We start from the raw sequence: 15,956 nt of genomic DNA, 5'->3' as shown, positions 1-15,956 counted from the left end.
GAAAGGATATGGCAGAAATGTAAAAAAAAAGAAGATATAATTGTAATTTTAGTCAAAAGTCGGGGTAAAACCGCCACTTCACTGTCTTATGAACAGTGCGACTAACTTTAGTATATGTATAATTGCTTCTAACTTACCCCGGTCGGGTAAAATAAAATTGGAGGTATAAAACTCAATTTAGGCTTTAATTGCTTCTACCCGGGCTAAACCGATACTTAGCCGGGTCGGGTAAAATAAAATTCCCTCCAAACTCAATTCAACAATTTCATAAGGGATTCTGGTTAGATTACATGGGGAAGAGTCCAGATTAGTTTTCGAGGTGTTTCTTCTTAGTCAAAACTTGTATCGAACTTACACTTAAATTTGATAGTTTCTCGATTTTTAAAAATCATTAAAAAAGTTCGTCAAAAATTTCTTAATGACATTCTAAAGATCATATTGAAACATGTTAAACTTTGTTAACAGTATATTTTCTTGAAACTATACACTACAAAAAAAAATTGCAACAGCCACGGCGTCATGCAGTGGCCAAAGCCTCTTTTGTGCCACAGCGTCATGCCGTGGCCAAAGCCTCTTTTGCCGTCACAAAAGAGCATTGGCTACGGCAATGCTTCAGACGCAATTGGTGGTGTCCCCAATAGTATTTGTGACGGCAAATGCACCGTGACAAGATTATTAGCGACGGCAAACCATTTGCCGTCGTAAGAATTTTGCGACTGAAAAATGCTGTCGCAAATACCAATGACGACTACACCAATCGCTACTCAAGTTTTTTGCCATCGCCAAAAGAAATTTGCTACGGCAAAAATGCCGTCGCAAAGGTAGTATTTTTAAATTAAAAAAAAAATTGGCATGCAGATCTGTATGCCAATTTTATTTTATTTTATTTATTTATTGTTGGATAAGAAGCTATACAAAAAGGAATGAAGCATTTACATGCCATTTTTCTTTTTCTTTTTTATGGATAAAAGCTATACAAAAAGGAATGAAGCTTCTACCAAAGTTTACAAGATAATTAAATTTTTTAAGTTAGTTATTTTCCTCTACTTCAAGATAAACTTTGTAGGAATCTTCTTCGATCTATGTAATTCACGTACCAATTATTCTAGTGTTGTTGCTAGCCTCCTATAAAAGAAAGTTAGAAATCTTCAAGCATTCATTAAAGAAGGAAAAAAAAAGCTAGAAAATCAATGGGAGATGTACATGACACAGATATTGTTCATACCTGTAAATTCAATATTTCACTCGAACTCTGACTTGATACACATTTACGCAAGCGTACGTATTATTGTCAAAATAGGGAAATATTATGCCCAAAGTTTATCGTACCACGGGGATTAGTGGCTAACCCACAATCCTTGGGTAATCGGAAATAAAGACACTTAGCAAACAAAGAAAAGAAAAGGAAAATAAATAAAAATGTTAATCTAAGGCACCAAGCCCTAGCAATGCTCGGCTTTGATTTTCACCAAAACCTAATCAAAACTAAGAACCTAGTGATGATTATCTACAATGAGTCGAAATTCAATATTTTGAGAGATGATTTTAGATTAACAGAATGTAAAGCAATTAATAAAAATGAAAATAAATTAATAAAAGTGTAACCAAATAAATGGGAATGTCGGGTGCTAGGGAGATTCCTTCACCCAAATCTCATGTGTCGAAAGCTAATCTAATGTAGATGCATATTTCCTATTTTGGCGGTAGTCGTATCCAAGGCGGTTCAAGGCTCAAGGACCTAAATTCCCTTTCATGGTATTCCTACTCCGGTTCAAGGGCCGTAGGGACTCACTTGGCATGAATTAGAGCCGGTTCAAGAGTCACTAATTCACATCAAGAGGCGTAGAGATCGAGGAATTAGACTACTAAGCGACCCGCCCGTGCAATCACGCAACGGGTGTAAATCACCATGCTTATAACCCCTCGAATATGAAATTGAAGGTTTCTAGCTTAGGAATTAGAGGGGGTCAAGCCGCTAACTCCGTCCTAGACATGCTCAAAATACACACCCTAGAGTTGACTAGGCTCCTAGACATGCATTCTAACCCAACAAAAATAGATATAAGCATCCATCATATGAAAATTGCATCATTACATTAAATTAAACATCTTTTACACAAAATTTGGATTAGGGACACAACCCTAAAACCCAACAAGAAAATTACTCACAACCCATAAGTATAGACATCAAGATTACAAAATTTAAATAGCAAAGAGTAGAGAAGTGTAGGAGAAAACAAGAATAATCACAAATAGCTAAAAAGCTAGTATGACTAGTCTTGAATTACAACTCCCACAAAATACCCAAATATTGAATATTGTAGAGGTTGAGCCCTTTAATAAATCCTTAAAGCTTTGGGTGAGTAAATCCTTCAAATCTCAAAATAAAATTAACAAAAATCTGGAAATAATAGAGAAGGAAATAATAGAGAAGGATGAGAGAATAAGAGCAGCCCAAAGGGGCTGCCCTGTTTTTGGTGGGGCACTGTTGGGTAAGAGAGGGGTTCGGAGAGAGAGGTGAGAGGATAGGGCATATATATGGGTGTGGATGATTAGGTTTAATTGAGTGTGTGGCTGGTGTGAGAGGAAGGAAGAATAGAGAGGGACATGTGGCAGCATGGGATAGGAGGGAGGAAAAAGAAAAGAAAAAGAAAAAACAAAGAAAGAAGAAGAGGTAGCACGTGGGGGAGAAGAAAAGAGATGGAGATATGATGCCAATGCTGATGTCATTATGATGTAGCACAGCAGAATTTTTATTATTATTTTTTATTATTATTTTTCTTTCTTCTTTTCTTCACCTTTCTTCTTTCTTTCTTTTCCGGTTTCCCCATTATTTCTTTCTTCTCTTTTCTCAATACACTTCCACACATATTATCAGAGATAATTGGATTCCGCTCCTTTAATGGTGCTGACCACAGTTGACCCGCATTGACTATTTAGTCCTTTTGTCGGAAACTCCAATTTGCTCCAATTTCACACAATTTTATATCGTTTTCGCAATTCCGCTTATTTTCTACAAAGTAAATAAAAATGGATTAATTACATATTAATTGACATGGAGATTTGCTTATTTATAGTGTTTTAGATATAATTACACGCATATAAATGCATATAATCAAACTCTTAGTTACTTTTTAATTTTTGAGTCAGCATTCTGCAAGTGTGAGTAGTTCACTAGCTGGTCTTATTGCTATGCCTTCATAAATCAACTAAACTCTGATTGCTGCTAGGAGAGTGATGGCATAGGAAGCAATTGAACAGGACAGAGGCAGTAGATTGATCATATAAGATAAATAAAGGCAAATATACAAGACAGATTCGTGAACGGCATACATACCTTTTCTAGTTTCACAAGCTGATCGTAGTTATCATGTCCATAGAAGAATGGCTCCTTACGAAATATCTGTATAGAAGCATCACAAGACATCAGTTATGATTTTCTTTTATCAGATAGAAAACCTAAAAGAAAAACCGCTAAAAAGGCCGACTGATAATGAAATGGAAGGGCAAAAATCAAAGAGAAAACTAAGAAACATGTACTACTTTTTTATCAACTAGTTGAAATCAAGTTTAGACCCAGTCACTAAATCCCTGAAGCAAATCTCTCATCAAGCACAATCCCTCCCTCTACTGTCCAATAATCAAGTACAATGGTATGACATTTTGGATGATGATTGGTGAACCTTTAAACTTTGAAAGCCTTTACTGTCACAGTTATTTTTGTTTATTTGAGCACAACATTTTCTTTTCTTTTGTTCCTTCTTTTTATAAGTATTTGCTATAAAGTGAATGCCTAGACGTCTCCTCAGTGTTACTATTGTTGTGAATTTGGCTCGTTGATATGCCTAAATTGATTAGGATTCAAGGCAAAACCAGCTGAGTAAATGCAGATTAGTGCGCACAGGAATTCTTCTAGTATCCTAATGGTTTTTGGAATAGGAAGAGTTATTCCTATAGATTTAGACCTGGAAAGTAAGTTCCATTCTAGTTAGGAATAGGAAATCTAGCTCTCTTTCCTTGTTCTAATAGTTTTAGGAATCCTAATGTGACATGTTTGTAACCAGCACCTATAATCTATAAATAGGGCTGCAGGGAGCTCATATAATGTGTCCTCAGATCAGAGAAGAAATCAAAGAGAGATCTCAGAGAGTTCTCAGTTAACATACAAACACAGGGGCAGGGAGAGCCAAGGGTGATAGAGAGATCTAGCAAAGAGGTTGGGGATTAGAATAGGGATTTCAATAAGTACTTGTAATCAAGTTGTTATTCTCTATAGTGCTAGTGATTCTCAAGAGAGATCACACAGAGGACGTAGGCAAAGTTTTTGTCGAACCTCTATAAAATTCAGTGTTCGTGTGCTGTGGTTTTCTTGTTGTGATATTTTGCATCATCATCCTATTATTGTTTGCACAGTCATAAGCGTATAAAGAGAAACAAGGTTCTGGGTAAAAGGTGCATATTTACTACAAAGTGGTATCAGAGCTTAGGCTCAAGGTGTTTCTGAGATGGCAGATGACAAGGCAGACGCAGGCAGCAATGTGATGCCCATTATGTTGAATGGGAAGGATAACTTCACATTATGGCAGAGGAAGATGAGAAGTGTCCTGATTCTACAAGGTTTGTATGAGGCTATTCTCGGGATAGAGAATAAGGCAGCTGATATGGCAGACAAGGTTTGGCAGAAGATGGACAAGAAGGCAAGGAGCTTTATAGAGCTACATCTTGCTGATCATGTATTGGTTCATGTATTGGCTAGTGCCGGTGAGAATATGAATAGCAAAGAGACCTGGGATTATCTCGAGAAGGTTTACGCAGGTAAGGTTCAAATTGGTGAGAATATGGACAGCAGTAAGACATTGGACAATGTCAAAGAGGTTGACGCGGATAAACTCTTCTTGAAAGACGAACTCTATAGTCTTCGGATGGAAGAAGGCGGGGATCTGCAGGATCATCTGAATAAATTTCAGATTTGTGTTGCCAATTTATCAAAGGTGGATGTGAGGTATAAAGATGAGGAGAAAGTACTTATGCTGCTAAGATCTTTACCAGCTTCATTCAAGCACTTCATCACCAGACTCGTTTCCTGTTAGGATTCTCTCAAGTACGATGAGATTACCAAAGCTATTCAATCTTATTTTAAGATGAGTAGGGAGACCAAAAGCTCTCAAGGAGGCCTTCATGTCAAAGGCAATGAGACAGGTCAGTTGACGAGTAAGAAGGATAAATTTGGTAACAAGGGTACATCAAAATCCAAACAAAAATACAAGAAAGGTTGCTTCAAATGTGGTGCTACCGACCACTTGAAAAGAAACTGCAGAGAAGGGAAGATGAGAGCAGAGGCGATGGCAGGGAATTCAAACACAGCCAATATAGTCATCAAACAAGATAAAGATGACGGTGAACTCCTTGTGGTAGCAGCTAGCTCAAATGCTTTCAAAAATTGGATTTTGGATACCGGTTGTACATTCCACATGTGTGCAATCCGAGAATGGTTTGACACATTTGAGCACAGTAGCAGTGGACACGTTTTTAGGGGAGATGACTCATCGTGTAGGATCCTAGGTATTGGATCAATGAAAATCAATATGCATGACGGAGTTGTTAGAACGCTGGAGAATGTCAGATATATTCCTAAGTTAAGGAAGAACTTGATATCTTTGGGTACTTTGGACAAGGCCGGATATAGGTATCGCTCTGAAGAGGGAAGACTCAAAGTTCTCAAGGGATCACTTGTTGTGATGAAGGGCGACATTCAACCTAACAACTTATACAAGCTTCAAGGGACTACAATAATAGGTGGAGTTGCAATGTCTACTGAGGTAAAAGACAAGACTGAGCTATGGCATCATCGCCTTGGGCACATGAGTCAAAGAGGAATGCAAGAACTCCACAAGAAACGTATGCTAGAAGGTATCAGTGTTTGCAAACTGAACTTTTGCAAGGATTGTATTCTTGGGAAGCAAAAGGTGGCATTCAAGTTAGCAAATTGTGAGAACAAAAGCAAAGGATTGCTGGATTATATTCACTTAGATGTATGGGGCCCGGCACCAGTAAGGGCTATGACAGGCTTCAAGTACTTTGTTACTTTTTTAGATGATTTTTCGAGGAAGATTTGGGTCTACTTTATGAGGGAGAAATCCGAGGTTTTCACCAAGTTTAAGGAGTGGAAAACAGAGGTAGAAAATCTAATAGGCAGAAAAATCAAGTATTTGAGAAGTAACGGTGGCAGTGAATATAGAATGAAAAGGATCTTACAATTTTGCAAGGATCAAGGAATCACAAGACACTTCACGGTGAAAGAGAATCTCCAACAAAACGGGGCTGCTAGAAGGATGAATAAAACTCTCTTGAAGAGAGAAAGAAGCATGCGGTTGCATGCAGGATTACCGGACACGTTTTGGGCAGATGCAGTTAACCATGCGTGTTACTTGGTTAATCGGTCACCATCAAAAGTCTTGGACTTCAAGTGTGCAGAGGAGGTATGGTCTGGAGAACCAGTTGACTAATCTAACTTAAGGGTGTTTGGTAGTAGTGCATATGCTCATATTTCCAACAATGAGCGAACCAAACTCAGGCCAAAGTCACGCAAGTGCATATTTCTCGGTATCGAGAAAGGAGTAGAGGGCTACAAGTTATGGGATATTGTCAGCAAGAAAAGGGTTCTAAGTAGACATGTCATTTTTGATGAGGAGACAATGCCGTTCAATGAAGTCAAGACAAGTGAGGTGAAAAAGAAGACTGATGTTGTAGAGAAAGCAACCAAAGTTCCTCTAACCAAAGGGATCATGGAAGAAACTCCAGCTTAGGTGGAGCAAATTGAGCAGGTGGAGCATGATAAAAGGGTTATCGAGGAAGAAGTCTTAGAGCAACAAAAACAGTCATTAATACAAGCTCAGGTGGAGCAATTAGCACTGCGAACCTACGACTCGGTTCGTCAGTCACTTGGGCAGGAGTTCCAGAGAAGCATAGCATTGGACAAGTATGCTCTAAGTTTCAGTCCAGAAGATCCAACCACGTATCAGGAAGCTATAGCAAATGATGTACGGGAAAGTTGGAGGGGAGCTATGTTAGAACAGATGAAGAAGTCCATACAGAAGGACTTGGTTCAGCAGTCGGTTCCTAAGCCCATAGAAAGAAATCAGGTTGGCTGTAAGTGGGTTTATAGGAAAAAGGAAGGAATGCATGATGAGGAAGCCATGAGATTCAAAGCTCAGGTATTGGCCAAGGAGTATTCGCAGAAAGTAAAGGTCGATTATGACCAAATCTCACCAGTGGATAGCTGCGTTTATCATCATGTGTTCAAGGATAGTATGGTTTTACTATTGCTACTTTATTTGGGTGACGTGTTGACTACATGTCAGGATATGTCTAGAATTCCGAAGTTAAAGACACAACTAGGGAAGGAATTTGACATAAAGGATCTAGAAGCTGCACAACAGATCCTAGGAGTGAAGATAAGGAGGGACAGAGAAGCGGGAAAAATAGGGCTATTATTTGAACCCATGTCTACTCCACCAGTAGCACACTTCCAGTTGAGTGTGCAGAGATCATCTATGAAGGAGTTAGATGAGATGATGAATGTGTCTTATGCAAGAGTAGTGGAATGTCTTATGTACGCTAGAATCTGCACAAGACCAGGTTTAGCTCAAGCATTGAGCATTATGTCCAAGTATATGGTGAATCCGGGTAGACGACACTGGCAAGCAGTGAAGTGGATTATGTATTACTTGAGAGACACCAAGGAGCATGAATCTGTGTTTGAAAGACAACAAGATCAAGCATGCATTGCTGGTCCTGAGGGTTCAGATTTGGCAGGAGACATAGACAAGACAAGACCTGCAACAAGTTATGTTTTTACTTGTGGTGAAGGTTTAGTGAGCTGTAGAACAACTATGGAATCGGCTACGACGTTGTCTACCACTGAAGTAGATTGCATGGTACTAACAGAAGCTTCCGCAGAGGCATTATGGCTTAATGGATTAATAAGTGAGTTTGGAATTCAACAAGAAGTTGTGGTGAAGAATATGGTCATCAATTTGACAAGGAATCAAGTGTTTCAAGCAGGGACGAAACATGTTGATGTTCATGATCATCGCAGCGAAGATTGGGTCATCACAAGGAAGATAACAACTGAGAAAGTTCATTCAAGGGAGAATGTCTCAGATTGTTTGACCAGGATCATTGCCATGGAGGAGTTCAAGTGTTACTTGAACTTGCTCATTCTTACAGCATGTTGAGATTGAGGTGGAGCACCTCCTCACTTGAGGTGTGTTGAGGCAAATAGACTTTTGCCAAGGTGAAGGTTCTTGAAGGTTCCAGGATTACTTCAAGAAGTACAAGATATCCGGGAGGTTGCAGCAATCAGTTTGGTATCAACTCACCAAGGTGGAGATTGTTGTGAATTTGGCTCATTGATATGCCTAAATTGATTAGGATTCAAGGCAAAACCAGATGGGTAAATGAAGATTAGTGCGCACAGGAATTCTTCTAGTATCCTAATGGTTTTTGGAATAGGAAGAATTATTCCTATAGATTTAGACCTGGAAAGTAAGTTCTATTCTAGTTAGGAATAGGAAAGCTAGCTCTCTTTCCTTGTTCTAATAGTTTTAGGAATCCTAATGTGACATGTTTGTAACCAGAACCTATAATCTATAAATAGGGCTGCAGGGAGCTCATATAATGTGTCCTCAGATCAGAGAAGAGATCAAAGAGAGATCTCAGTTAACATACAAACACAGGGGCAGGGAGAGCCAAGGGTGATAGAGAGATCTAGCAAAGAGGTTAGGGATTAGCATAGGGATTTCAATAAGTACTTGTAATCAAGTTGTTATTCTCTATAGTGCTAGTGATTCTCAAGAGAGATCACACAGAGGACGTAGGCAAAGTTTTTGTCGAACCTCTATAAAATTCTGTGTTCGTGTGCTGTGGTTTTCTTGCTGTGATATTTTGCATCATCATCCTATTATTGTTTGCACAGTCATAAGCGTATAAAGAGAAACAAGGTTCTGGGTAAAAGGTATATACTACAACTATAGATATCCAAATCTTCATGATTGTTACCATCAACTGATAAACACCTAATACTGTCACCGAGATGCACATTAAGATGAGCATAGCTTGATAACGTATCATTAATTCTTGCAAGTTTAAGTCATTTTTAGTTTCATTAGACACTAGAGAACTGTGAGAAATGCAGTGATAGCTAGTGACAAACTAACACAAGCCAAGCAAACTTGACCTTACAGAAACTTTAAAAATTGATTGCATTTAATTCATGCTCAACCCAAAGGTATACCAACACAAGCCAAGCCAAAGTGACATTACATAAAGTTTTAAAAATTTGTTTGCATTTAATTATGTATATGTCTATATTTGATGACTAGCTTACCTACAGACTAGTGGTTGGAGGAATGCATATGTTGATAGTTGACATGTAAGGTTTCTTACTATAGAGCCTGTAGCTTCTACCAAAAAAAATATGTCAAGCTTCAGACACTGAACTTTTAACATGAATTGTTGACTAAAATATATATGCACCAATATTATTACAATTCTAGATATAGATTGCAGAAAAAGAAACAACCCACCATCGTACAAAATCGTGCAGCTCCAACTTCTGACCACCATTACGTTGAACTCATTTTGCATCTACAAATCTCTTCTCCTAGTAAAATACAATTACCAAGCTTCAGACACCAAACATTAAATGGAATCTGTAACTGGAATATAGTGAACCCTTTAGTTTGTTACAAGATATATATGATATACTTGTAACAATTCGTGCCGCTCCTCAATATCTGTTAATGGATTCATAAGTTCGGTGAGTAGATTTACTTTTGTTTCTCTGATAATGAAAAGTAAAAAGTTAACATCAAGTTTCTCATCTATGAACATGTTCACTTACCCCTAAAACTGAAAAGAGGAAAAACCATAGTTCCCACAGAAGAAGAAGAATTAGAGAAAATAATATTACCTATAAAGATGGTAATTGATAATTGCACTAAGAAAATACTCAGTGCGATTGCAGTCGGGTCTGAGGAGATCTTTAAGGGAAAAATTGTGAGGGCAATTGACTAAGGCCAGGACTTGCTTGATTCTGTTGCAGAGATTGATGGTGTGGAGCGAGTCTATGAAAATTGGGATTCTCAAACTGCTCCAAGGCATCGAAATCAACTTGCCCAAAATCCCTGCATACCCAGAATACTCAGATTAACTCCAACTCAAAAAAGAAAACAACTGGAATTAATCAGGAAGAACATAAATATTGATGATTGAAGAAGTCCAGAGCGATGAGGATGTAGAGTAAAGCCCACATGTATTGGCAAAAAGTAAAGTAGAGTTACAAAGGGAGCTCATAGTTCTTTCGATCAGCAAAATTAGACAAAAACCTAACCTATCTTATCCAGAATTTGATATTAGATTATGTGAATGTTCACATAATATAAAAACCCAATCAAATTAACAGAAACTTAAAACGAACCCAATCAAATCAAAACCCTAACCTTTTCCTTTTTCTCACACTTTTGTTGGGTTTTCTAGAGGACGCTTTTGATGAACGATTGGTTAGTAGATCTTATGATAACTTTCCGGATTTGACCTAAATTGGCGCCTTTGGAGGGCGTTGCATTCCGCCGTGAATTAGACAGATCGAGAGTGGAAAATAGCTGAAGGAGGTGATGGAAAGAGGAGGAAATCTGAAAGTACTTATCGGTATCGGTTCGAGACGGAGTCATGGATTTGAAGAAGAAAAAGGGCGGAGCAGAGAAAGAAAGAAGAGGGATTCCAAGAGATAAAATCGTTCAGATGTTGTTAAATCTTAAAAGAATACAAAGTATGAGAAATGAAACATATAAACCACCCTAACACGACGGCAGCTACTTTGCAGTGGCAAACTGTTAAAATTTTGCTACCGCTATTCTCGCTGAAGTAGACTAACAATGGCTGACCACGACTAGTGGCCACGGTAATTAATACGGTCGCAAATATTTCACACAATTGTGACGGCAACTGCTTTTTCCGTAGCAAAATAGTAGGTTTTAGCGACGGCAATTATACGCCGACGCAAATTAGTGTAGCCATTGGAATTCTTTTTTGTAATGATATTTTACCATAAACTTACAATTCATAGATCATAACTTTTAAAATGTGTTCCAATTGATGGAACATTGAAATCTAGGACAAAGTTTTTTAATGAAATTTATGTGTTTTTAACTTTGAAAATTGTGAAAAATAAATAAATAAATAAATAAATTGTTGAGGACTTGGTCACTCTTATGAAGCTATAACCAGGGACAATTTCAATGGCATACGTAGTTCCCTAGCTTTCCTCATCTTAGAGGGTTTTTGTTGGAGGTGAAAAATTCCGTTGAGGAGTTTGACCCAACAATTAATGCGGACTGGAGCGGGAGCTAACCGGGAACAATCGAGAAGCTTCCTTCGAGCGTTGACTTAGAGTTTGACCGTCCGCTAGAGGAGAAGGGGGGTACCTGCAGAAAACCCTCCGATGCCTAAGTCAGTATGTTTCTTAGTTGTGGAGTAAAACAAGTCTGAATCAGATGCATTACCTGGACGTTGAGCCTCCCTTATATAGGTGAATGAGAAATTACACCGTAAGTGGTTTTAAATTCCATTTTGATAACTGTTCTTATGATCACAATCATTCCGCGTTTATGGCGCTATTCATTAACGCCATCCTCCGTATCGTGGCGTTATGGCGTTATCTAATAGCGCCATCGCCCCGCATTGTGGCGCTACTTGCTATTCAATAGCGCAATTGCTCCTTATCGCGGCGTTATGACGTTATTCATTGGCGTCATTACTCCGGCGTTATTCATCATCACCATCACTCCACATTATGGCGTTATGGCATTATGGCGTTATGGCATTATGGCGTTATGGCGTTATTCATTGGCGTCATTACTCCGGCGTTATTCATCATCACCATCACTCCACATTATGGCGTTATGGCGTTATTCATTGGCGTCATTACTCCGGTGTTATTGAATAACTCCATTACTCCGCGTTATAACGCCATCATGCCATGTTATTATGTCCGGGCTTAATATCTTTCTTCGGTGTGGCATTAACAACTGTAGTTAACGCTGTATTTACGATCGTCATTACCCGCATACTTATGGTGAAGGTGAACCGTCACAATGGTAGGACAAAATCGTTGATTACCCCCACAGTTTTTGGATTACAACATTAGCACACTAGTGGTGTTTCCACAATGCTTATTGAATTTGAAATTCATTTTGAAGATCATCTTTTGTGAAAATCACTGAATTAAAACAAATTACAAACTGAATTTGTCTAGTGTTGCATACTAAAAAGCTCTCCTGCGAAGGGAGTGAATTGACGAAGTCAAATCATTCCAACGTCTTCATAGTAGTATAGAGTAGCGCAAGCATTGGCAACAAAATGTGTTTCTCTAAATGATAATCCCTGGAGCAAGCCTCTGTTATGGTCTTCACATTCAAACCCAAGAACTGGAAGTTAAGTCGTTATCTAGCTAGTTCAAGTCGAGTCATTCAATAGCTTTTCGGGGTACACCTCAAGATCACAGGTCTCGATCCTTATCTTGGATGATACGGGACAATATCTTCCACACGAGCGTTGTAACTGCAAGAGCAGAGGTTTGCATTCGAAAAATCAGTTCGTGGCCATACTAGCTACTGATACCATTGTTCAGAGGTAATTGGATCTCTCACTAACAATACGTAATAATTGATGTAACAAGCGATGATCCCTCTAACGGGAAGTTAAACTATAAAGGCCTTAATAAGGTCGAGCATCATTCATGATTAAAATGATTATCGTAACATTTTCATCTAGTTAATTAGAGTTACGTTTTTATTTTTATTTTTTATTTTAACTTTCATGTATTAATTAATCAATGAATTATTATGTGGAAAATTTGGTTACTTAATATAGATTTTACGAGCATGTTCTAAATTGCTCGACCAAATATCCAAACACTTAACAAACAACATGTTAAATATTTATGGGTCTAAATGAGGTTATACTAAATATTTTTTAAAAGTATACAACTTCTTGGTCACCATTGCATTTCGGATCAACACATTTTTATGGGGCTCATCGCCGGACTTCTTTGATCATCATTCGATTAGTCCAAAATCATCATCAACTAGAGGTGATTAGAATCAATTATACATTATCTCGGTCTAAATTAATGCCGTGCCAAACAGTGAATCAGCTAATGGGGACCAATAAATACATAGAGAAATTTAGGAATTCAACTCAAAAATTGAGCTGTTTATAAAAGAATTACGTACTTGCGACCTTTTGGTTCTCCTTGGGACTTTTGATCGGTGACGAACTACTCCTTTATAGCTTTTTGGGATCGACATGCAGCGACGCCGTTTTGTTATATGTAGGCCACCTGGCGGGAGGCAAAGAATCCGTTGTTTATATGGTTTGGTGTGTCAGTAAAGACCTCGTGGTACGTTCATGAAGGTCATATGCATTGGGTCTCCAGTTTTGGATCCATATATGTATATGTACCCATGTAGGTACTTTATTGGGCTGTTAGGTTGTTTCAGTTGGAGTCGACCCATTGCGGGCTATATAATATGCTCTTTCTGGCAAAACCCCATTCAAGATAGTGAAGATGCCCCTGCGTATACCTTAAATCCCACAGCCGTATATTCTGGTACTCCAATAAGCATTTAGCTGCTGAAGTTTCCTTATTGTAAAAGACTAAAAGTTACAGAAATTCCTAATGAAGTTTACGTTCTTGGTTAACTACCCCGTAGAGCAAGACCAGCTTCCACCTTTTACATGTTCTAGTCTTGGTTAACTACCCACAAGGCCTAAATATAAGTTTAAGCTGCACTTTCCATCATTATGAATTTCATCACATTGAAAAATTTACTCACGCCCCTAAAAAGGAGAAGGGAAAGCAAAAAAATACAAAGGAGAATATCCAGGAAGATTGCCTTGAATAGCTTCTAAGATCGCTGCGGTGGAATGGAGAAAAGCAGCCAAAGAGAGAAATAGCCAAAAACCATGCCAGTGAAAAATTGAAAAAAATTAGACATTTAGAAAATGACTTTAATCTACACGTAAGCCACGCATCACATAGTAGAGATGTCTTACCCAATTAAAAAAAGGAGAAATCTCCTTTCGGAAGATCAAATGGACTGGCACTACCCACCTATTGGGAATGGGGAACAGGAGTTCTTATTGGAGGCTCAAGGCGCAAAAAAAATTCGAGGCCCCAAAATAAAGCGTCAGTGATAACAACTTCAAACCCAACCAACAATCCAACAAATTCAACAATTGAATGATTTGAATCCCTAAAGAATATCATATAGAAAGCCACAGGCATATAGCAAATTTTCAACAGAGAATGAATGAAACAGGGATGAAAAAAACACAAATAGAGAAGAAAAAAGCCAAAATTTCTTCAAAACACAAAACAAAAGGCTTCAAAGATCTTACCTTTTTGCTTTTTGGAAGATAAAATCAACTCTTCAATCCCTAAATGTGTTTGAAACTGATCCCCGTTCTTGGTCCTCACTGGTAGTCATCAGTTCTATCATATGCCTCGTTTTCTTTGCGGGGCTAGGAGCACTAAAAATAGTTCTCTTCTTAGAGTATTCAGAAATGCCCACTAAATCTTCATCTAGATAAAAAACAACAGATCTATAGTTTTCCTGATAGTGATCTAGCAGCACCAACGACACTGTTTTTAGAGAGAGAGTAGGAGAAATTACTGAATAAAATAACTAGTTGGAAAGAAAGAGAGAGAGTAGGAGAAATTACTTAATAATAAGCAGAGGGTTAACTTTCTTGTAATTCCATTCATAATCACAACTGGAAGAAGAAGAATTTCACTTCTTAGTTTTTGGGGGCTGCTGCTGCTATCTCATCAACAAGAAGAAGATGAGAGAGAGAGAACCAAGGTTTAAGAAAAAGAATAACTATTTGTAACCATTGGATTAAATGGACGGTCCACAGGAAAAGCTGACTCAAAGCAAACCAAAAAATTAGAAAAACCAAAGCAAAAAAGAAAATACCGCCACACTGACACCGCGCTCATTCTCTTTCTCTCTCTCTGTCTCCCCCCAAATTCCCCCAAATTCCTTTTCTGATGATTTTTAGGGTTTGGGTATCAATTGTTGGGTTTAGGGCTTAATCAGCAACTGTCTAGATGAAATTGCAATTCAAGGTATCAACTTTTCTCTCTGTTTCCCAATTTCCAGCAAGTAAATTTCAATTGGGTAGTTTCAAGTTTTAGGCTTTTTTGTGTTTCCAAGTGGATAGATTGAGATGAAGCACTGGGGATCCAGTGAAAATGAAGAAGCTGCAAGCCTATATAAATTTTTTTTTTTGAGGCCCCTAAAATCTGAGGCCCTAGGCCTGGGCCTGCTTCGCCTAGTCTCAGGGCCGGCACTGCTTATTGGGAGACAAGTTTTCCCAATGGGATTTGGTTTCCTAAAAAATTTGACAGCTATCCTAGTCCTCGAAGGAGTGGGAGTCGTGGGACTACTAGTAAAGGACGTCTATATAAATATAGAGAGGGAGGAATTTGCTTCACATCAATCCAAAACTCTAAAAGCCAAGAAGAAAAAGCTAATCTCGGATTTAACAATTTGAGATTATTCGATCAAGTTTTTCTTCAAGGTTTCCAAATTATGGACTCCTTGGATTGGGCAAAGCTGCCTAAGGATGTATTAGACTTAGTTTTAGAGAGATTACCGACACCGGCAGATTATGTGCGTTTCAGTCTTGCTTGTATGTCATGGAATTATGTAGCAAAAGAATTCATAAACACACGCAGTAGGCTAACAAGTCATCCACTCTTATTGGCTTACACAGGCAAAGAAGAGAGATGGAGTTTATGCGACATCAGCAATGACAAGGTTCTAGATGTGGAATTGGAATTGCCAGTCAGACGATTTTGTGGGTTTTCAAAAGGATGGTTAATAACT

At 38.3% G+C, this 15,956-nt stretch overlaps 1 long non-coding RNA gene across 1 annotated transcript; it reads right to left on the bottom strand.

Annotated features, from left to right (window-relative positions):
• Positions 1 to 9,719: 9,719 nt before the first annotated feature.
• LOC112181551 lies at positions 9,720 to 10,926 on the bottom strand. The gene is made up of 3 exons (XR_002928946.2): positions 10,503 to 10,926; positions 9,974 to 10,187; positions 9,720 to 9,797 (listed from the first exon to the last, which is right to left on the bottom strand). It is a non-coding gene; the product is annotated as an uncharacterized LOC112181551 (long non-coding RNA).
• Positions 10,927 to 15,956: the final 5,030 nt, after the last annotated feature.

The sequence above is a fragment of the Rosa chinensis genome, chromosome 1 (assembly GCF_002994745.2).
Source record: "Rosa chinensis cultivar Old Blush chromosome 1, RchiOBHm-V2, whole genome shotgun sequence".
In the NCBI taxonomy this organism is placed as follows: domain Eukaryota; kingdom Viridiplantae; phylum Streptophyta; class Magnoliopsida; order Rosales; family Rosaceae; genus Rosa; species Rosa chinensis.
This window is presented reverse-complemented; position numbering and strand designations above follow the sequence as displayed.